This window comes from Phacochoerus africanus, chromosome 8, assembly GCF_016906955.1.
Source record: "Phacochoerus africanus isolate WHEZ1 chromosome 8, ROS_Pafr_v1, whole genome shotgun sequence".
Classification (NCBI taxonomy): domain Eukaryota; kingdom Metazoa; phylum Chordata; class Mammalia; order Artiodactyla; family Suidae; genus Phacochoerus; species Phacochoerus africanus.
In genome coordinates, this window is record NC_062551.1 from 6,563,685 (window position 1) to 6,586,809 (window position 23,125).

At 49.4% G+C, this 23,125-nt stretch overlaps 1 protein-coding gene across 1 annotated transcript in view; it reads right to left on the reverse strand.

The window, feature by feature from the left end:
* Nucleotides 1-2,567, reverse strand: part of PLCG2 (phospholipase C gamma 2) — a 166,615-nt gene extending 164,048 nt beyond the window's left edge. Inside the window, exon 1 of the mRNA XM_047792326.1 lies at nt 2,444-2,567. The gene's annotated coding sequence lies outside the window, so the exon portion shown is untranslated. The remainder of the gene's footprint in view (nt 1-2,443) is intronic.
* Between the last annotated feature and the right edge of the window lie 20,558 nt (nt 2,568-23,125).

The window sequence follows — 23,125 nt, forward strand, 5'->3', positions numbered from 1 at the left end:
ATCAGAAGCCCAGGGGCTTGGCTCAACCATAAACGTCAAGTCTCTCAGTCCCTCCCCAACAACTGGGACGACATCCTCATGATCACAAGACTTTGGCCCCAACCACCCAAATCCACCAGCTCCCAACTCAGGCTTCCAGAGTTGAATGCTTCGGCAACTAAGGCAAGGCGTTCTCCAAGGCCCTGACCCCAGGGGAAGGCACTAGCCAATTTCCATTTTGCTTCTGCTTTCAAAAAAAAAAAAAAAAAAAGCCTTGAAATCCCTTTTTTGTTCCTGTTTCTCATCCTCCATGGGTAACTTTATAAAATGACTTATGGTAATAAATATAAGCATGGCTGAGATTTAATAAGATTCCACTTTTCACGTCCTTGGAAATAAACTGAGATAACAAGCACCCAGAACCAGGAAGCAGGGGGATTCTTCTCTTGAATGCTCTCCCCAAATGTTAGAGCAGTACAGCACAGCAGGTAAAATCCCACCCAACCCTTCTGGTACATGTCAACAGGGCTCCATCTCTGAGAGGCAACCACTCCTCCTACAGCACAAGGGATGTTACTACTGCGACGTACACAGACTCACACGAGCCCTGTAGCAATGGGACACTGCATATTTTCACCAGAGGAATCAGGCAGAATCAGCCATGGCAGGTAGGAATGTGCATTAGTTGGCTTTTTTTTTTTTTTTTTTTAGAGCAAGTTCTGAGCATCTAATAAAATGTAAAACATGCATATGCTTTGGTCCAGCCTAAGTGCAGAAACATGCACAAAAATGTTCACAGAAACATCATTTGTAATAGAAAGGAAAAAGAAACAGGAAACAAATCAACTGCTCATGAATGGGGGGGGGTCCCTAAAACGATGGCACTCGCACATTAAGAAGGCTCAGTAGCTATTGCAAAGAATGACGAAGATTTATAAGGAATCTGATCTGCAAAAATTCATGAAGCAGATGAAAAGTTACAAACTCCTAAGTATAAATGTAACATAATTACATTTTTTAAAAGGCTGTCTGCTTATAAATCTAGGAGAATGGTTACTTTTGGAGGGTGAGAGAGGGTAAAAGGGCTGCCCTGAGGTTTGACGGATTTAAGTGATAACATAATGGATAAGATTCTCTGCGTTGCTCTTACTCTTTTCTACATGAAAACTGTTTTCAAAAGTTTTCTCCCCAACTCCATCCAGCCGAAGGGCTATGTATGGGGGTCCTATCTGCCTCTGCCAAAGGAGTTTCGGGCTCCAGGTCCAAAGGTGGGAGGGAAGGCTGCAGCATCATTAGGCAATTTCAGCGTCAATGAAACCTGCAGTGAGCACTGTCCAGAACACACGTGGCAAATACACACCTGTGTAACAGAGGTAAGGGCTTGGGGCTGCCAGGGATCCCTGCAAGGCTGCAGCTCAGGATAATGGCCCAAGCGCCCACGTTAGGGCCCTTACCCAGAGGGTCAAGGACTTGCAGGTAAGCCCCAATTCTCCACACAGCCCTGGAATGTAGGCCTAGGTATCCCCAGCATCAGTATCCAGGGGAAGAAACTGAGGCTCAGAGATTTTTCAACTTGCCCAAGGCCACACAGCTGGAATTGACATTCGAATTAAGTGCACTGACAAGACCACCTGTTTCCCATGTGCAGCGTCAACCCCCTTCGTATTTTTTTTATTCTAGTTCAAGGTCCGGGTGCTAAACGTGCCCTTTCTAGGCCCCCTCTGGAATCCAGGCGCCAACCCCCCAGCCAAATGGGACACATCTTCCCCCCCCCCCCCCCCCCCGCATTCTTCGGCCACGGAGGTAACGACCTCTTCGGGATTCCAAAACAGAACCAGCAAAACGCAAAGACCCACACCTACACATCTGCATACAATTGTGGGCTGGGAGAAGGAATCAGGAATCCTCCGAAAACTCTCCTCTATCCCAAGGCGAAGGGCTTGAGCCTTCGTGGTATCGCTCGCCACCCACCCACCCGCAACCACCTGTGTGCAATACGGGGAAGTGCCAGGGGCCGGCCTGCCTCCTGGATTCAAAAGCCCTGGGCGACCAGAGGCGACCAGGAAACACGCCCGACCCCACGCTGAAGCTCGCGGCCCGGGGAGCCTAGAACGCCGACGCCGACGCCAGCGCTCGCGCACGACCCCCGACCGCAAGCCGCGCCGCTTCCTCCGGGTTCCCATTCAAAACTAGGTCTCTGCAGGGCACCGACCGACCAAGTGACGCCGGCCCCGAGTGAGGAAGTGGCCGGCGACAGAGCCTTGGACCTCTGTCCTCACCGCCCCGGACCCGGGCACAGCGGGCGGGGGCCCCGACGGCGCGCCCCACCCCTGCCTGCGCCCGCTGCGCCCTGGCGCAAGTCCTCCGGTGGACGCCGCTACCCCCCACCCCCGGCCCCGCGCTGGTCCCGCAGACGCCGGTCCCCGGGCTCCGGCGTGCGCTCCCTCCCGACCGGACCACTCACCTGGCCACACCCCCTCTGCCGGTCCCGGCTCCGGGGTCCCGCGCGCAGCCGCCCGCCGTCCGGGCTCGGGGCACTCCCTGGCGCGCACGCCCTCCGACGCCGGCGCTGCTACTTCTGCTTCGGCCGCGGCCGCGCGCCACGTGACTCCTCCGGGGCCGCCCCCCGCGCCCTGGCCCGCCCCACCCCCGGCCCCGAGGCGGGCCCAGGCTGGCCCGCCGCTCGGAGCATCCCCGGCGCCGCGTCCTCCGGGCTGAGGAGGAAACTCAGGCAGCTGGAGGAGATGGACCTGACCTCCACGTCACCTGCAAGGTGCAGAGAAAACTTGCAGACAGCCTAGCATTCACGGAGCGCCTACTGCATACACGTGTTTTACAGGCATGTAGTAGACTCCCCATCGTCAGCAGAAGTTGGCGGTTCATGGCCCTAATTTGAAATCGCCACTGAGGCTGCGCTGCGATCAGATCACCTCTTCCTACCTGGAGCGAGACGCATGAATACCCTCGGCTTCAGGGTTCTCATCTTTCTGATGGGATCAAAATTGTGCCGGCCCCAAATGTTGCAGGGAACATACAATACTAGGTAATTGATTCCCCATTTTCCCAATGAGAAGGTCTTTCTATGGCTCACTCACTTCTAAGCATATAGATAACAAGGGCAAATGCCTAGTCAGGGTATTTAATTGATTCATTTAGCTTTACAAAGCCTTTTCCAACTCACTTATATGTTGTAACATATAAGAGAAATACTGCTTTTTTCCATTGTCCTGTTTCATGAAGCAATTTTATTCAAACCTTTAATATGCATCCTTGACACAAGTGTCTGATGTGACTAGAGCAGCTTTCCAGTCACCTACAGAGCTGTCAGGACATGTCAGTTCTACTCCTAAGCCGCTTGAGTTACAGCATTTTCTGAATCTCTGAATATTGCTCTGGCTGAAAATATTGAATCTGGAGCCGCAGGACTCATTTGCTGGCGTGAGGCAATCTGGACTCATTTCTTTCACTGCTCCTATCTCAGGGGTGTACCAGACGCTTTTCATCACAGATCACTTACTGCACCATTTTTTTGTTGGTTTTGGTTTTGTTTTTTGTCTTTGCTTCTTAGGGCTGCACCTGTGGCATATGGAAGTTTCCAGGCTAGGGGTCCAATCGGAGCTGCAGCTGCCAGCCTACGCCACAGCCACAGCAATGCTGGATCTGAGCCGCATCTGCAACCTACACCGCAGCTTGCAGCAAAGGTTCAGTGGATCCTTAACTCAATGAATGAGGCCAGGGATCAAACCCGCAACCTCATGGCCACTAGTCGGGTTTGCTGCCACCCAGCCACAACAGGAACTCCATCCACTGTACCGTTTTTTTAAAGAAAGCTTGGAAACCACTTGGAATCATGGGACCAACTCCCCAGGACTAATGACTGAATCTGTTTTAAATTTCTTTGAATTTTTTTTTTTTAAAGAACCTCGATTTATATTTGTTTCCATCCATCCTTTCAACATTTTGATTTGGTTCATGTTAGGTAATATACATGGTAATATGTGTACAACCATCTACGGGTAGAATTTATTCTTACAAAATCCATGGTATAGGGAAGCCTCTTGAATCTCTTGCAGATAAAGTGACACTAAGTGCAATTGGTTTTGGAAACCACTGTGGGAAGCCTTGGCTCCTAACCTCTGTTCAGACAGATGCTCATTCTGGCTGGAGTTTTCCCTGCTCCCCGAGGACAAAGCAAGAAAAGAACATGTAGCACACGTTTCAGTTTGGTTTTATTTATTTATTTTGTCTTTTTAGGGCCGCGCCTGCGGCATATGGAGTCTCCGAGGTTTTAGGTCAAATCCGAGGTACAACTCGGGATCCGAGGAGCGTCTGAGACCTACACCACAGCTCATGGCAACGCCAGATCCTTAACCCACTGAGCGAGGCCAGGGATCGAACCCGCAACCTCATGGCTCCCAGTCAGATTCGTTAACCCCTGAGCCACGACGGGGTACTCCATGTTTCAGTTTAAAGAACTGTCTTTTAATCTGTGACTGTGAGCCTCCAGCATTTTTGGAGTTAAATAGGTCTGTCGTGTCTGAGAGGATGGTCATAGGAGTGGCAGTTTGCTTTTTTTGTTGTTTGTTTGTTTGTTTGTTTGGGGCCATGCCCACCGGACACGGAAGTTCCTGGGGCTCGGACTGAACCCCAGCCACAGCAGCGACAACGACATATCCTTAACCACTAGGCCACCTTTGAACCTCGACTTCTTTTGCATTTTTATATTTTTACTTTTTATTTTGCATTCTTAGTTGCTTTTCCTCTTTGCCTTGTTTTTCACCCTCAGGTGAACAGCTAAAGGAATTCAGTGCAAGGAATGGAAGTGTTTGGGTTTCTGCATCACCTCTTTCTTTACAAACTCCAACTTGGCTGTTCAAAATAAAGAAATTGAGACAGTAGCCCTGATTCTGGGAAGGCTGAAATATACAATGACCCCTCTTCTCCAAGGATGATGGGTTAGGAGAGAAGACGCCCTGTATATTCAGACACATGTGACAGAAAGCCCCCATCACAGGCTGGCTCTCCTAGGGCTGGAGGCCGTTAAGTCTGTGGGTGGGGGGGAGGCCGGCTTTGAACCTGAGTCTGCCTGGTGTCAGAGCCATGGGCCCACGGGCCCACTGCCCATCCCCAGCCCTATCAGGAGGCATTCAGCAGAGAGAAGTGAGTGTGTAACCACTCCACATAGACTCACAAATGGGTCAGGAAGTGACCTCAAAGGGTGGAGGGAACTTTCTTTTCCTTTTCATATAAAAAGAAAGAAGAAGGGGGGGGAGGGGAATAACCTGAGAGAAAATTGTTTTAACCACCATCGGCTGGACTTTCTGTGTCCCTCACCAGGCCTCAGGGAGGCACGTGTTTTTTCCCCATAACGCTCTTCTATTTGCCAGCAGCCACACGCTTTAGACCATGAGCTCCCCCCCGCAGTGCCTCAGCTTCCCTCTCTATAAAATGGGTATAGGAACACTGTCAATCAACCATACTTAAAAAAAGTGGGGGCACATGGGTACAGGAGTTCCCACTGTGGTGCAGTGGGTTAAGAATCTGACTGCAGCAGCTCAGGTCACTGCAGAAGAACAGACGGCATCGCCTACCCACCAGAGTGGGTTAAAGGATCTAGTGTTGCCACAGCCATAAAATTAAAAAAAAAGAGGGGGGGGAGTGACCTTTGTGGCTCAACAGTAACAAACCCAACTATTATCCATGAGGATGCAGGTTCAATCTGTGGCCTTGCTTAAGGGGTTAAGAATTGTCATTGCCATGAGCTGTGGTGCAGGTTGCAGAAGCAGCTCAGATCCTACATTGCTGTGGCTGCGGTGTAGACCAGCAGCTGTAGCTCTGATTCGACCCCTAGCCTAGGAACTTCCATAGGGCAAACACTTGGTACCTACCTCCCAGGGTGATTTTAAGAATTACAATGGAGGGATAAAAGAGGCATCACCGTTCAACTATCAGGGCTATTTTTAGTACTGTTATTGGAAAGAAGAAGGAAAAAAGCCCACAGTCCAGAGGGAAACCGTGAATTTGGAGGACAGGAAGATCTGGGTTCAAGTCTCAAATTCACTTGGGACTCACCAGGTTCAAGTTCCAGGGCCACTTCCTTAGCTGTGTGACCTTAAGCTAAGCTGGTCAGATACCCTCTCTGAACTTCCAATTTCCCCATCATTTGATCTACCTTTGGGGTATTAGAGAATAGGCAATCTATAGAGAAAAAAAATTAGATTTGTGGTTGCCTGGGACTAGGGCTCAAGGGAACAGATGACGACTTGGGGGTACAGGGCTTCTCTTCGGAGTGATGAAAATCTTCTAAAATTGATTGTGGTGATGATGATTGATCAGCTCTGTGAAATACTAAAAGCCACTGAACTCTACACTTTAGGTGGGTGAATTGTATGGGATGGGATTTATGTCTCAATTAAGCTGTTAAAAAAAAAAAAAAAAAAAAAAAAAGAGGAGTTCCTGTGGTGGCTCAGTGGTTAATGAACCCAACTAGCATCCATGAGGACACCAGTTCCTTGCTCAGTGGGTTAAGGATCCAGTGATGCTGTGGCTGTGGGGTAGGCTGGCAGCTACAGCTCCGACTGGACCCCTAACCTGGGAACCTCCACATGACACGGGTGCAGCCCTCGAAAAAGACAGAAAGACAGAAAGACAGACAGACAGACAGACAGAAAGAAAGAAAGAAAAGAAAGACAGACAGAAATTTGTGTAAAGAATTAATGGCTGACACAGCTTAGCACTACATGGCCTTTGATCAAGTAGCAGCCACTCTGTAGAAGAATCTTCATTAGACAGGGGGTCTCCCAAACCTTGCCCCATCATACATGGCAGCAGCCAGGCTGAGGCCCACCACGCCGCCCCAGGGCCTGGCCAACCTCCTTCCTCCACCCCCATAGCCAAAAACGACCAGAAAACCCCTGAGAGGCTCTGAGTTTGGTTTCCTTTCCCGATATTGTTCAGAGAAGTGCATGTCCCCTGGGGACAAGCCGAGTCCCAGCTGCTGGCTGGCAGGCCTCTGTGACAGGAAGTACCACCCAGAACTGGCTTGCAGCCCTGGTCAGGGTTAGGCCGGAACCAGAAGCTTCTGCACGGGGGTGGTCAGAGGCGCGGCCAATTCTTTTTTCAGCTTTATTGAGGTATAATCAGTATACAAAAAAATCTGCACACCAAGTTTACAGTCTGATGACTGTGGGCATAGGCGTACACGCACGGAACCACCACCGCAATCAAGGGAATAAACATTCCACAGCTCCAAACGTTTCTTGTATCCTTTTGTTACTGTTGTCATTTTTTGTTTTTGTATTGGTGTATGGATGTGTGGTAAGAACACTTCACATGATAACTACTCTCTGGACAAATTTTTCTTTTTCCTTTTTTTCCAGTTGCACCTGCAGCCTATGGCCGTTCCCCGGGCCAAGGGTCAAATCAGAGCTGCAGCTGAGGCTTATGCCTCAGCCACAACACCACCAGATCCAAGCCACATCTTTGACCTAGCCACAGCTTGCTTATGATCCTTAAGCCACTGAGCAAGGCCAGGGATCAACCCACATCCTCACAGAGACCAGGTCAGGTCCTTAACCCACTGAGCCACAATGCGAATGCCTCAACGAATTTTTTAATGTAAGAGTTGCCTGGTGGCTCAGAAGGTTAAAGATCCAGTGTTGTCACTGCCATGGCTTGGGTTCGATCCCTGGGCCGGGAACTTCTACCTGCCGTGGGCACAGCCAAAAGAAACCCTGAAGTGTAAAATACAGTATTATTAGCCAGATACCATAGACACGACCCTGTAACGCGGATTTCTAGAATGTGTTCATCGTGAAATAGAAACTTTATACCCATTAAACAACTCCTCATTTCTCCCTCCTCCCAACCCCTGGCAATCATCATTCTATTCTCTGCTTCTATAAGTTTGGCTTATTTTGGCGAGTTCCCTGGTGGTCTAGTGGTTAGGATTCAGTGCTTTCACTGCCCCAGCCAAAGCTCAATCCTTCGTCTGGGAGCTGAGATCCCACATCAAGCCACCGCACAATGCAGGAAAAAAGATAAAAAGAAGAAGTGTGACCTATTTGAGATGCCTCCAGAAAGGAATCACAGTATTTGTCCTTCTGCGTGTGGCTCATTTCATTTAGCATAATGTCCTTGGTGGTGTCACAAATGGTAGGACTTACTTCTTCTTGAAGGATGAATAACATTCCATTGCATGGAAATGGGATGGCTGGTTCACATGGTAGTTCTATTTTAAAATTTGGGGGAACCTCTGCTGTTTTCCACGGTGGCTGCACCATTTCACATTCCCACCAAGAGCACACAAGGGTACCAATTTCTCTACATCCTCTTCAGCTTTTGTTACTTTTTGGTTTTTTGGTGATAGCCATCCCAACAGGTGTAAGGTATTATCTCATTGTGGGATTTTTGTTTGTTTTGTGTTGGTCTTTTTAGGGCCGCACTCATGGCATACGGAAGTTCCCAGGCAAGGGGTCACCTTGGAGCTGCAGCTGCCGGACTATGACACAGCCACAGCAACACCAGATCCAAGTCACGCCTGCAGTCTACGCTGTAACGCACGGCAACCCTAGATCTTTAACCCACTGAGCAAGGCCAGGGATCGAACCCGCAGCCTCATGGATACTAGTTGGGGTCTTAACCTGCTGAGCCACGCCGGAACGTCTCACTGTAGTTTTGATTTGCATTTCCGTGATGATGACTGATGTAAATCACCTTTTCACACACCTCTTGGCTGTTTGTACATCTTTGAAGAGATGTCTATTCAGGTCCTTTGCCCATTTTTAAGTGGTTATGTGGGTTTTTTTTTTTTTTTTTTTTTTGCTGTTGGGTTGTAGGAGTCTACTATTCAAATTGAGGGCTGCTTGGAAAAGCCTCCAGTGCTGTGGTTTTAATTTCGCAAGCCCCAGTTTCCAGCTGGAGCTCATTTGTTCATTCAACAAACACAATGTTTGCTGAGGGTATGTGGCAGGCCAGGCACTGCTGGGCTCCAGGGAGGTAGCAGGAATGATCTAAGTCCCACCCAGCAAGCGTGCAGTGTAGTTGTGAGGACACAGGGGGCTCGAGTGAGACTGGCCGGGTTCAAATCCCAGTTCTGCCCCTCACTGGGTGTTCTGCACACAATTTTCACCCTCTCTGAACCTGTCTCCTCACGGGGATCAGGTTGCAGTGGAGGAGCTGGTCAGATAAGGGTTGTCCAGGTGCCAGGCATGGCTCCTGGTTAAAGAGGACCCTGGTTGCTGGCGGTCATCATGTTGTGACAGATGCAGGACACCGTCCCCGCTCTGCTCAGGGCCTGGCTGCAACCAGGCCTTTCCCTAGGCCCTAAACCTCAGGGAAAATCAAGACTGATGGTTTAAAACCAAGAGCAGGAGTTCCCGTCGTGGCGCAGTGGTTAACGAATCCGACTAGGAACCATGAGGTTGCGGGTTCGGTCCCCGCCCTTGCTCAGTGGGTTGACGATCCGGCGTTGCCGTGAGCTGTGGTGTAGGTTGCAGACGCGGCTCGGATCCCACCGTTGCTGTGGCTCTGGCGTAGGCCGGTGGCTACAGCTTCGATTCGACCCCTAGCCTGGGAACCTCCATATGCCGCGGGAGCGGCCCAAGAAATAGCAACAACAACAAAAGACAAAACAAACAAACAAACAAACAAGAGCAACCATGTGGAGCGGCTGAGTACAAGACAGGGAATCTGGCGGACCTGGGTGTCAATCCTGGCTCCGCCACTTACTCACCCTATGTCCCCAGTGAAGCAACTGAGTCTCCTTGAGCTCTGCTTCCCAATCTGCACTGAAGATGGAGGCCCCACCTCTAATGGCTGGAGGGTCAGGTAGGATTTGCTCAGCTTCCTCAAAACAGCTACCATCTCATGTCACTGGGAGCCCAGGAGGGGTTGGTGGGGGAGGGGGAGGGGAGCAATCAGGAATTCAAGTTCATGGGTGGGACGAAGATTCTGCCGCTTGTGGGAGTTCCTGTCGTGGTGCAGCGGAAAGGAATCCGACTAGGATCCTTGAGGTTGCGGGTTTGATCCCTGGCCTCACTCAGTGGGTTAAGGATCTGGCATTGCCGTCAGCTGTGGTGTAGGTCGCAGACGCGGCTCGGATCCCGAGTTGCTGTAGCTGCGGTGTAGGCTGGCAGCTGTAGCTCCGATTCGACCCCTAGCCTGGGAACCTCCCTATGCCTCAGGTGCAGCCCTAAAAAGATCAATTAAAAAAAAAGAGAGAAAGAGGGAAGCTTTGTTATCAACAAGGCTGTTTGGACAAAGCTGATCAATGCCCTTGGAATAGTGGTTCCCCGTGTCCAGGATGGGGCAAGAGGGATGGGCTGTGATGGTCTCGATTTTGGTCTGGTGATTAACGTGAGGTGGTCACCCAGTGAAAATATATTCAGCCTTTCGCTTACCACTTGTGTGACTTGATGTTATACCTCAATTTTAAACAATTAGTATTCTTAAAAGGCTGTTCAGTGTGCGAACAGGTCGCCCCTGACTGATGTTTCTGCCCTCAGTGTTTTCTGCATACGCTTTCCTGAGCATGTCTTAGCTACTCTTGAAAACCAGAACTGTTTCAAAATCCAAGTTGTTAGCAGTCACTCCGGAAGGGAGTGATGAGAGGAGGCTGGGGGAGCCCTGGGGACGCGGTCAAGGCCTCTTCTTCACGGGGTGCTGGCTATACAGGTGAGTTCCGTGTGTGAAAACTAAACTGTTCACTTATATTATGGGCACTTTTCTGCATTCTGTTTTGATCAATAAAAACATTAAAACAGGAGTTCCTGTCGTGGCGCAGTGGAAATGAATCCGACTAGGAACCATGAGGTTGCAGGTTCGATCCCTGGGCTCGCTCAGTGGGTTAAGGATCCGGCATTGCCATGAGCTGCGGTGTAGGTCGCAGACACGGCTTGGATCTGGTGTTGCTGTGGCTGTGGTGTAGGCCAGCAGCTACACCTCTGATTAGACCCCTAGCCTGGGAATCTCCATGTGCCGCGGGTGCAGCCCTCAAAAGACCAAAAAATAAATAAATAAATAAATAAAATAAAGCAATTAGCTAAAAGGAGGAGGAAGCATTTAAAATCTTTGTGGTTTACCCAAATCAGTAACATTTACTGAATACCTACCTCGCACCAGGACCTTCACGCAGTAAATGCATGAAGCCCTTAGAACAAAGTTGGGGAGCTCAGTTATCTTCACGTCTATCTCACCAACGAGGAAACTGAGGCTCAGAGAAGTTAAATGATTCACAGAGGTGACCCCGCAGTTAGCGGCAGAGTTGGACTCCAAAGCCTGGAGCCTCCTCTAAGATCTGGAGCTATTTCCACTCCCACAGAGGACTCTTGCTTCTCTCGGGGGTTCTCAGGAAGGTCTGAAACATATCCAGAGATGCTGGGCCAATGGGATCAGAACGTTGAGGGCGGGGCCTGGGAATCTGCATTGTTTTAAACACCCCCCCCGCCCCATGATTCTTTTGTACACTCTAGGATGGGCAGCAGTGCCTCCTGCTGAAATAAGAAACACGTGGTGAGGCTTTTCAGAGGTGGAAAGCCGTCTGAGTACTTCAGGCAGATATAGGACGGTATTAGTCATAAAGATAAGGAGGTGCTGCATGGTGGATTCCAGAAAGACCGCCTCGTGACGAGTTCCTTTGGGAAAGAGGGCACTGATGAGCCCTTCCCACATGGACCCTGAGACAAATTCTCCTTAAGCGGCAATTCCGCAGATCAGTCATTCAGTCGTTCAGTCGTTCAGTCTGCCTAACTACCTGCTATGGGTTGGTCACTCCTCGTGGCTCTAAGGCTGAGCAAAGGAGACGTTCGGTCTTCATTAGGAGGTACCAACTGGTCAGAGAGATTAGCAGGTTAAAAAAAAAAAAAAAAGGTTACTCACCTGTTAAATGGCTAAACTACAAACACCTGACCATACCCAGCGCTGGTGCACACACACAGAGCAGCTGGTGGAAAAACAAAACAGTGCAGCCTTTTTGGAAAACAGCTGGGTGGTTTCTTACTAAGTTAAACACACACTTGCCTTATGACCCAGCAATCCCACATCTAGGTATTTACCCAAGAGAAAGGAGAACATCCCTCAATGCAAAACTCTCTACACTAAAGCTTATAGCAGCTCTGCTCATACGCACTGAAAACTGGACACAACGCAAATGTCTTTCAACCAGTGAATGGATAAACAAACACCCAAACACTGAAAGAGCACCCACGGATAGAACCGAAGAAACTACTGCTCGACAGAGCGCCAAGGAGGAATCCCCCACGCTCTCTGCTAAGTAAAAGATGCCAGCGTCGGAACAGGGCTGCAAAGGTATGACTCCATAGATAGGACATTCTCGAAGAGGCAAAACCACTGGGACAGAAAATAAATCACTAGGTACCAGCGGTTCAGGTTGGAAGAGGCATCGATTACCAAGCGCATAAAGGAATTTACGAGTTCTCTTGTGGTGCAGCAGGTTAGGGATCTGGCGCTTTCAGTGCAGTGGCTTGAGCTGCTGCTGTGGCTCAGGTTTGATCTCTGGCCCAGGAACTTCCATATACAGTGGGTGTGCCCCCCCCACACACAAAAAAGGAATTTTCAAGGGGTGGGAGGATGGATGGATGGATGGAATGGTTTTATATTTGGTTGTGGTGAAGCTACAGGACTATGAAATTGCCACAACTCACAGAACTGTATACTTAAAAGGGTGAATTTTACTGAGTATAAATCAGTTTACTTTGGAAAAAAAAAAAAGGTGGGGGGAGTTTCCATCATGGCTCAGTGGTAACAAATCTGATTAGTATGTATGAGGATGCAGTTTCAATCCCTAGCCCCACTCAGGGGGTTAAGGATCCGGCATTTCCATGAGCCGAGGTAGAGGTCGCAGATGTGGCTCAGAACTGGTGCTGCTTTGGCTGTAGTGTAAGCTGGCAGCTGCAGCTCTGACTCAGTCCCTAGCCTGGGAGCCTCCATATGCCATAGGGTGTCACCCTAAAAAGACAAAAAACAAAAAAAAACAAAAAAAAGGTAGAGTTCCCACTGTGGCACAACAGAATCATCAGCATGGCTGCAGCATCAAGGACACAGGTTCAATCCCTGGCCTGGCACAGTGGGTTAAAGGATCTGGTAGAGCTACAACTGCGGCTCGGATCTGATCCTGGCCCAAGGACTCCGTATGCTGCAGGAGGGCCAAAAAAAGGAAAAGTGAAAAACAAAAAAAACTAAACTAAACAATGGGTGAATACAAATACAGATAAGGCCAAGGTTGGGGGAGAAGGGACAATTACTACAGGTTTGGTGGGAAACGGGAAGAGAGGCAGGAGGGCTTCCTGAAGGTGGTGATCCTTAGGGGGAGACCAGACAAAGGATGAGAATTCAAGTTCATCAGCTGAATGTAGAGAAGAGGAGAGAGGGCGAGATTTCAGGCAGGAGAACACTCACTCTGGATGTGCCTGGAGGGGAGGAGGCAGGGCTCCAATCCTGCAGGGCCAGCCGAGTCTCGCTAAGGCATCCGGACTTGGCCCAGGAGCAACAGGAGCCATCAAAGCTCTTAGAGCAGAAGAGTGACCTGGAGGATTTCCGGCGTGGAAAAATCACTGTTGAGCCCGACGAGGGAGCCAGGCTGAGGGTGAGGGAGCCAGGCTGAGAGCAGGAGGGCTGGTCGAGACCTCTGTGTCGGGTTGTGCATCCCTGTCCGTGGCATCTTGCCACTGGGCAGACATTAACCAAACACTTGGCACTTGCCAGGCAGGACACACAGAAGCCAAGGATGCAGGAATGGATTGCGGTTCCCTGTCTCTCACCTGCTAATGGCGAAGACAGACCATAAACAAGGAAAGAGGGTAACATTTCCGAGGGGGTGAGTGCTTTGACAGAGAAGAGGAATAGAACGGGGAGGTGATGGAGACGTTTAGATGCGGGGGCACAAAGGCCTCTCAGAGGAGGTGATACTTCCAGACCTAGGGCTAGAGGGAGAGCCGGCTCCGTGAGGCTCTGGGGAAGGAACTTCTTAGGCAAGAGCCCCAGGTTGATGCCTGATGGCTTTTGAGTCTCATGCAGTGGGGGCAAGACGTGGAACCCCCAAAGCCCTGGTGTGGAGGGCAGAGCCCTCTGCGGGAGCGGCTGTGTTTCCCTCCGTGGTTTTGGTGAAGTGCAGTTTAAGGCCCTGGGCATGTGCGCAGAGACTCGCCTGAATCCACAAGCACAGCTTTCTTCTTGGCGAGAAAGGTCACAGCCGTTGCCACTATAAACAGTGCCCGTGTTGACAGAACCACAGCCACTCCAGAGACGGGCAGACTCAGGACACACCTGGGAAGTCCAATCTGGATTTTCAAATTGAAAAAAACAAAAAATAAATCAGAGCATTCCAACACACAGCAGTGACCGGTGACTCATCCATTACGTGAGTCCTCCCCAGCAACACAGAGGGCCCTGCCCAGGGCCTTCCCCACCTCACAGCGCAATGTCCACAGGAGGTCATTGTTTCAGAGACTGAATCTTTGCGTCAAGTCTGAATTAAGCTGCCAACCAGCCAGCTGGACCCCCCATTCATGAGGCATCAAAATATTACTGACAAGATGCCCTGGTCTCTTGCAGCTGCTGTAAAAAAAAAAAAAAATCACCAACAAGAGAGCTTAAAACAACAGAAATTCAGAGTTCTCATTGTGACTTGGCAGGTTAAGGACCCAGTGTTGTCTCCGTGAGGATGCAGGTTTGATCCCTGGCCTCGTTCAGTGGGTTAAGGTTCCAGCATTGCTGCAAACCTCGGGGTAAGGGGCAACTCCAATTCAACCTCTAGCCTGGGAATTTTCATAGGCTACGGATGTGGCCATAAAAAGAGAAAAAGGAAAAAAGAACAAAAAGAACAGAAATTCATTCCCTAACTGTTCAGGAGCCAGGAATCCAAAATCAAGGGACATTCCCCCTTTGAGAGATGGGGTCCGGGTCCCCTGACCTTGAGCCTGGCAGGTTTTGTAAATTATTATAATTGCTTCTTTGGAAGGTGGCAGATGGGGCAGTGCAAGAAGCATCTGCCTGGCTAAGGACACATACCTTAAGAGCCCCAAGTGGACCTGGAGGCCAGCTACCCTGAACACACCCTGTTCGAGCATCTGCAGGGAGAGAACAAACAGAGACGGGAAAATACCTAGGGAACCCCAGCTGCTCCAGCTCCTCTCTGGTCTCCGCAGCCCAACAGCAGCTATGAGGGTGAGCAGCCTTTGAAGGTGGCCTGAACCTAAGTCAGCACCTGCCTGCAACTTCATGGCTCCCCCCCATAACCAGAACTCCCCCCCCCAAAGCCAGAACTCCCCCCCCACAACCAGAACTCCCCCCCCACAACCAGAACTCCCCCCCCAACCAGAACTCCCCCCCCACAACCAGAACTCCCCCCCCACAACCAGAACTCCCCCCCCCAACCAGAACTCCCCCCCCATTATCGAAAGACAATCAACGAATGTTGCCGTTTGAAGCCAAAGAGAATTTGTTACACAGCCACAGATAACAGGTGCCAGGGGTTTGCTTTGCTGAGTGAGGCTTGCAAGTTTAGGGCAGAGTGGAATTGTCTAGGGCAGCAGAAGCAAAGCAGGACTCTGCCCTCTGGAACTCTCCTTCTTTGCCCTTCCAGGAGACTTCCTCCTCTGCCTCTCCTCTAAGTAAAATCTGAACAAGTACTTGTAATTTTTTTGTTTTGTTTTGTTTTGGGGTTTTTTGTTGTTGTTGTTGTTTGTTTTGCTTGCACTGACTGCATATGGAAGTTCCCAGGATGGGGACTGAATCCAAGCCCCAGCAGCGACCTATGCCATGGCTGCAGCAATGAGGGATACTTAACCCACTGCGCTGGGCTGGGGATCAACCTGCACCACTCCAGAGACAATGCAGAGTCCTTAACCTGCTGAGCCACAGCATGAACTTCTGAATGCGTATTTTTAAATGTGCATTTGAATGGACACTGTATGATCAGCCTGCCTGTCGGGGTGAGGGGGGAGGCACATATGTATTCCATGGTGACACACCTTTGCACAGGGTGGGGTGTTGCCACTGTCAGAAAGCCCCAGCCCTTTCTCACTCTTCCCGCTTACTGATGAATTTTGTTTCATCCTATAGGACTGAGCTCATTATGTTAAGGACAAGGATAAGACCAAATTTACTCTTACACTTATGTTATTTAAACTAACAGCTGAGAGTTGCTTTTAAAAAATAATAATAGCACACAAGCATACATTTTCCATTATTCTGAATGCATTAAAATTAAGATGCCTTAGTGATTGGAAAGAAACATATATGGATAGAGACATGATAAAGCAAACATAGTAGAGGAGTTTCTGCTGTGGCTCAGTGGGTTAAGCATCCAGTGTTGTCTCTACAGTGGCTCAGGTAACTGGTGAGGCATGGGTTTGATACCTGGCCTGGCGCAGTGGGTTAGGGATCTGGTGTTGCCACAGCTGCAGTATAGGTCACCACTGGCCCAGGATCAGATATGCTGAAGGGCAGCCAAAAATGAAAAAGAAAAGAAAAATATGTAGAAATAAATGACGAGAAAGGGGGAGTTCCCTGGTGGTCTAGTGGATAGGATGCAGCATTTTCACCGCTGTGGCTGGGTTCAATCCCTGGTCTGGGAACTGAGATGCCACATCAAGCTGTTGACAAGTGCTGAGTGGAATGGATGATACCCTAGAATTTCAGGGACAATTGACAAGTATAAGTCTATATGTGTAAACCAGCTCCAAATAAATCACCATGTAAGCATTAACGGTGAGTATCCCAGGAGGAGTTCTGATGGCTGGGGGTCAGGGCAGGAGACTTATTTTAAACCCTTAGAACGCACTTATTATCTGCCAAAAAGTAAATACAGCATTGAATTGAGGGAGTTCCCTTTGTGGCGCAGCAATTAATGAACCCAACTAGGATCCATAACAATGCAGGTTGGATCCCTGGCCTTGCTTAGTGGGTTAAGGATCTGGCGTTGCCGTGAGCTGTGGTGTAGGTCGCAGACACAGCTCAGATCTCACGTTGCTGTGGCTGTGGTGTGGGCCAGCAGCTCTAGCTCCAATTCCACCCCTAGCCTAGCCTGGGAACTTCCATATGCTTTGGGTGTGGCCCTAAAAAGCAAACAAACAAATAAAAAAAAAAAGAATTGATTTGATTAAAAGGATAAGGAAGAAGGAAACATTATTAAATACTGATTATGGTGGTCTCAGGGTGATTATTTTTCCACCTCTTTATACATTTCTTCATTTTTCAAATATCTTAGCATGAGAATGTATACTTTAATAATCAGAAAAAAGGTACAATGAAAAACAACTGGAGCCCACAGAATAGGAAAAGATATTTGAAAATCATATATCTGATAAAAGACTGTAACTTTTATCTAGAATATACAACTTAATAATAATAACTCAAGCCAATTTTAAAATGGGCAAAAAAATACAAATATACACTTTTTTCCTAAGATGTGCAAATGGCCAATAAGTGCATGAAAAGTTTCTCAACATCACTAGCCATGTGGGAAATGCAAATTGAAATCACATGAAATACCCCTTCACACCCACTAGGATTGAAAGCCTCAAAAAGACAGTAACAGTAGTTCCTGTTGTGGCTCAGGGGGGTTGAGAACCCCACTAGTATCCATGAGGATGTGGATTCGATCCCTGGCCTCGCTCAGTGGGCTAAGGATCCAGTGTGGCCACAAGCTGTGGTGGAGGTTGCAGACACAGCTTGGATCTGGCATTGCTGTTGCTGTGGCAACACAGCTGCAGCTTCGATTCGACCCCTAGCCTGGGAACTTCCATGTGCCACAGGTGCGACCCTGAAAATAATTTTTTAAAAAAGACATTAACGAGTGTTGACGAGGATGAGGGAGAAACTGGAACCCTCACACACTGCTGGTGGGAATGTAAAATGGCATAAGTGCTTTGGAAAACAGTCTGGCAGTTCCTCAAAAGGTTAAACACAGAGTTACTATATGACTCAGCAATTCCACTCCCAGGTGTACACTCAAGAGAACTGAAAAGATATGTTCATACAAGAACTTGTATATGACATTAATATCAGCATCATTCAGGGGGTTCCCATCGTGTCTCAGCGGTTAATGAACCCAACTAGTATCCATGAGGATGTGGGTTCTATCTCTGGCCTTGCTTAGTGGGTTAAGTGGGTGTTGCCATGAGCTGTGGTGTAGGTTGCAGATGCGGCTCAGATCCCACGTTGCTGTGGCTGTGGCATAGGCCGGCAGTTGTAGATTCTATTCAACCCCGAGCCTAGGACCCTCCACATGTCACGGGTGCAGCCATAAAAAGACACCACCACCACCAACAAAAATCAGCATTATTCATAATAACCAAAGAATGGAAACAACTCAGACATCCATCAACAAATGAATGGATAAACAAACTGTGCATCCAACAATGGCCGGTATTCAGTGATAAAAAGAAATTGAGGGGTGATACAGGCTACAGCATGCATGAACCTCAAAAACATCACACTAAGTAAAACCAGCCACGCACAAAAGACCACCTGGTGTGTGATTCCATTTATGTGAAATGTCCAGAATAAGCCAATCTATAGAGACAGGTGCATTTGTAATTGAAGGTGATTCAGGAAAAGGGGAAATGAGGAGGGGCTGCTTAAGGGGTAAGGGCTTTCTGGTTGGGGTGATAAGGTTCTAAAACTGTGGTGATGATTTCACAACTCTGAATACACTAAAACCATTGAACATACACTTTAATTGGGTCTATGGCATGGTATGTGAATTATATCTCAATAAAACTTTTATTTATTTATTATTTTTGTCTTTTTTGCCTTTTTCTGGGGCTGCACCCGCGACATATGGAGGTTCCCAGGCTAGGGGTCCAATTGGAGCTGTAGCCACCGGCCTACACCAGAGCCACAGCAACACAGGATCTGAGCCGTGTCTACAACCTACACCACAGCTCACAGCAACGCCAGATCGTTAACCCACTGAGCAAGGCCAGGGATCAAACTCACAACCTCATGGTTTCTAGTCGGATTCTTTAACCACTGAGCCACGACAGGAACTCCTCAATAAAACTTTTAAAATGCAAAAAAAAAAAAAAAAGAACTGGAGGAAAATGTCAAACCGTAGCTTTATTCTGTTTGTTTTGGGATTTGTGTGTGTGTTTTGTTTTCAAGGCCTGGCACAACAGTGGAGTTTAGCAAATGTTTCTTGACTGAGTGGATGGATAGATGACAAAAGGTTGACTGGATGGACAGATGGATGGACAAATGGATGGAGGTAGCCAGCCTCCAAGATGGTTCTCAATGATCCTTGTCCCCTGGATTTACGCCCTTGTGTTGCTTCCTCCAACAGTGAACAAGGCCTGACTCTGTGAGTAACAGAATCCTGTAGGAGGGACAGGGGATGATGTGTAAGGCTATGTTATGTAGGCCTTGTAGCTTCTGCTTTGCTCTGTTGGGCCACTCTCTCAGGGGGAAACCAGCCACCATGCTGAGAGGACACTCCAGTAGCCCACTGGAGCGCCTCACGTGGAGAGTGTCTGAGGCCTCTCACCAACAGCCAGCACTAACTAGCCAGCTATTTCTGAGTTCCTGACCCTCAGAAGCCATGAGACAATAAATTACTATTGTTGTTTAAGCCACTAAGTTTTGGTGTCAAGCTGATTATTAAAGATTTAGAAAAGGATGGAGGGATGAAGGTATGGATGATGGATGGGGAGTGGATAGATGGAAAGACGGGTGGGTGGATGGATGGATGATGGATGGGTGGGTAGGTGGATGGATGGATGTAAGGATGGATGCATGGATGATGGATGGGTGGGAATGGACAGATGAAAGGATGGGTGGGTGGGTGGATGGATGATGGATGGGTAGGTGGATGGATGGATGTAAGGGTGCCTGGATGGATGATGGATGTAAGGATGGATGGATGGATGTAAGGGTGGATGGATAGATGTAAGGATGGATGTAAGGATGGATGATGGATGTAAGGATGGATGGATGATGGATGGGTGGGAATGGATAGATGGAAGGATGGGTGGGTGGGTGGATGTATGGATGGGTGGATGGATATATGGGCAGAAGGAAGGATGGATGGGCGGAGGGATAGAATTTTCAACTTGGGTCCCCCTTAGAGCTTTCTTTTCTCTTTGACTCACCCAAACGCAAAGGAGACACAACTACTTCAACACGATTCTCTTTTTGAAACTCCATCTCAGCAGAGTCCAGGCTCAGGCAAACATGCATGCCCAAAAGATACGCGGTCCCTACACTTCCTCCCACATTTCCTCTCCCTCGCCCAAAGTAGCAGCAAGGGGAAACGTCTGGGATCTCTTACATGATCTTGAAAAACACGCATAGAGGCCTGGTGTGTCTGTTCCAGCCTAGTCCCAGGTCCCAGAGTCCCCAGGAAGGATCAGATTTGGAACAAACTGCTGAGGAATCAAGGTAAGTGGGTGGAGTCACTGAAAGAGCAGTGTATCAGGTTCAAAACGTAGCTCCCTTGCTGAGGCAACTCATTCAACCTCTGTGCTCACATTTCCTTTTCTGTAAAACAGCCAGAGACACCCTCCTCGTAAAGTCTATGTCCCTTCAACACCAATATTCACAAAAGGTTCACGTGGGACCAGAGTCCTAGAAGACCTTCCTTCTTCCTCCTACCAGCTCTCTGCTTGTCCTCCGCTGGCCTGTGACAGTGTCGGCATGGTCACCTGTACTATCTCTGACTTCAGATGTCCTGGGCTGGAGTCCAGGCTCAGCTCCTCTGCTGTGTAAACTTGGGCAAAACACCGGAGTTCCCTGCTGGCTCAGGAGGTTAAGGATCTGACATTGTCACTGCTTGGCTCAAGTCACGGCTGTGGCCGGGGTTCCATCCCTGGCTCAGGAACTTCCACATGCTGCAGGTGTGGCCAAAAAACAAACAAACAAAAAACTTAGGCAAAGTACCTAACCTCTCTGTGCCTCGGTTTCCTCATCTGTCAAATGGGGATAATAATAGTAGCTGTCTTAAAACTTTGTTGTGAACATTAAAGGAAATAATCTTATGAATCACTAAGTCAGTGAGCACAGCGCACAGAATACGCGCTCCATGAACGCTGGCAGTAATAATACAGATAATAGTAATACAGCCTATCACTGCATCCCTCCCATCAAGCTCTGTCTGAAAGGCAGGGGGTGGTGGTGAGTTGCCGGGTTGGCCCTGGGGGAAATGCTGCCATCCACCCACCTCCCAGAAGGTCCTGGGCTTGACAACCCTGCACTTCATCCTGTTGGAGCAATGGTGCCCCCGCCACTCCGCTGAGCCCACCCTACCTGACCTCTGAAATCCCAATGTGCCCTTGAACTAGAAGCCCATCTTTCCTGCCAGAAATGCTGTCCCACCCCCTGGTCTCCATGGAAACAGACTGCAGGGACCAGCTTGGAGGCGGGGCGAGACTGGGAGGATTGCAGGCATGGCCACGCCCTCATCTGGAAGCACCAGGGGAGCGACCGTCCTTCCATAGCCTTTGGGGAACATTCCTTTCCAGATGGGCTGGAGCTCTGGAGAAGAACGCAGTCTTGGTGTCCTTGAGGGTGTCCTCTGAGCTGGCAGACAGGGCTGAGGAGCTGAGGGCAGGTGCTCCAGGTAAAGGCACAGGCGGGGCAGCAGCTCCCAGACACAGGTTTTATCTCCTGGCCCCCAACCCAAGAGAAGGGAGAGGGGTTTTTTTCAGCCTCCCTTTACAGATCAGAAAATGGGATCAGAGAGGCCAGGCACCCTGTCTAAGGACACAGAGCTGGCTCTTCCTCTTCCTACCTCTTCCTCGATTTGTGCTGTTGCCAGGGTGATGACTGCTGAGCCAGGCTAGAAAGTCAGCTTGACTTCCAGGAAGAATTCAAATGCTGCAGTACCTGGGACAGTAGGGAGTTCCCGTTGTGGCTCAGCAGGTTAAGAATCCCACTAGTATCCATGGGGATGCAGGTTTGATCCCTGGCCTCACTCAGTGGGTTAAGGATCTGGCGTTGCCACAAGCTGTGGATCTGGTGTTGCCATGGCTGTGGCGGAGGCTGGCAGCTGCCACTCCAATTCGACCCTTAGCCCAGGAACTTCCATATGCTGCAGGTGTGGTCCTAATAAGAAAAAAAAAAAGAAAAATAACCTAACTTTTTAATAATTATAATGTGCCAGGGGTTTTTTACACGTTATTCTACTTAACCTTCATGCCATATTATATTTAATACCCCAGAGAAGGTCCTGATGCCCTTTTCAGGATCTGTGCAAATATTTAAGACAGGCATGGTTTTGACAAAGCTAAGGAGAAGTGTCAGGAGGGGAAGGGGGTCCCCATTAGTGAGCTCGGCCAGAGCGCCTTTCAAAAAGTCACTCACTAATGCAGGTATTGAGTGCTGACTCCTTACCAAGTCCTTGATGTGGAGAAACTGTGAAGTGAGGTACACTGCTTTGTGAATGTCCAAACCACCGACCACCTGGGACAAAGTAAAAGGAACAAAGACAAATGGGAAAGGAAAATGGATGGAGAAGGAAGGGAATCGGGGAGGGGTCCTGGAAGGGTCTTCCGGAGGCTTCTCTGTCCCTTCCTGATGCAGGTGAAGGTGGCAAACCTAGAACTAGGTCCCCAGGATCTGAGGACCCTGGCTCACCCCCTAGGCATGGTCCCCCAAGTACCAAAGCCCTTAGCCTACCAGGTCTGGCCTTGCCTTCTTCCTGGAAGCACCCTAGGTCAGCAGGGCTGTGATGGGGACTCAGACCAGGCCAGCAGGCCAGGCAGCACCCTTATACCAGCTTAGCCTCCACCAGAGGTGGAATGGCCTGGCCCCGCCCGTTTCCTCTCCCTCGGGTTCCCTCTCCTCAAGACAAGGGCCAAAGCAGCGCTCCTTTCATCTGGGTCCAGAGCGCATCTTCCTGTCCCTGCAGTCATGGCTGTGGCCTGTCTTAGGTCATTCTCCCAGCTCCCTCCTCCTCTCCCAAATCAGGGCCCAGACTGGACTCCATCATCGAGAATGGTACCATCAAGGTCAAAGGGAAGAGACAAGGGCTCCTCCTCGCCTGCGCCCGCACTGGTCAGCACCCTCCGTCTCCCCTCTGGTCTTGGCCCAGCCTCTCCCAGAGTTGGTCCAAGCCATTGCTTTCCAGCATTTGTGTTCAAAGGCTTAAACCATGGACAGGGCAGAGGGACTCCCTTTGGATGAAGGGACA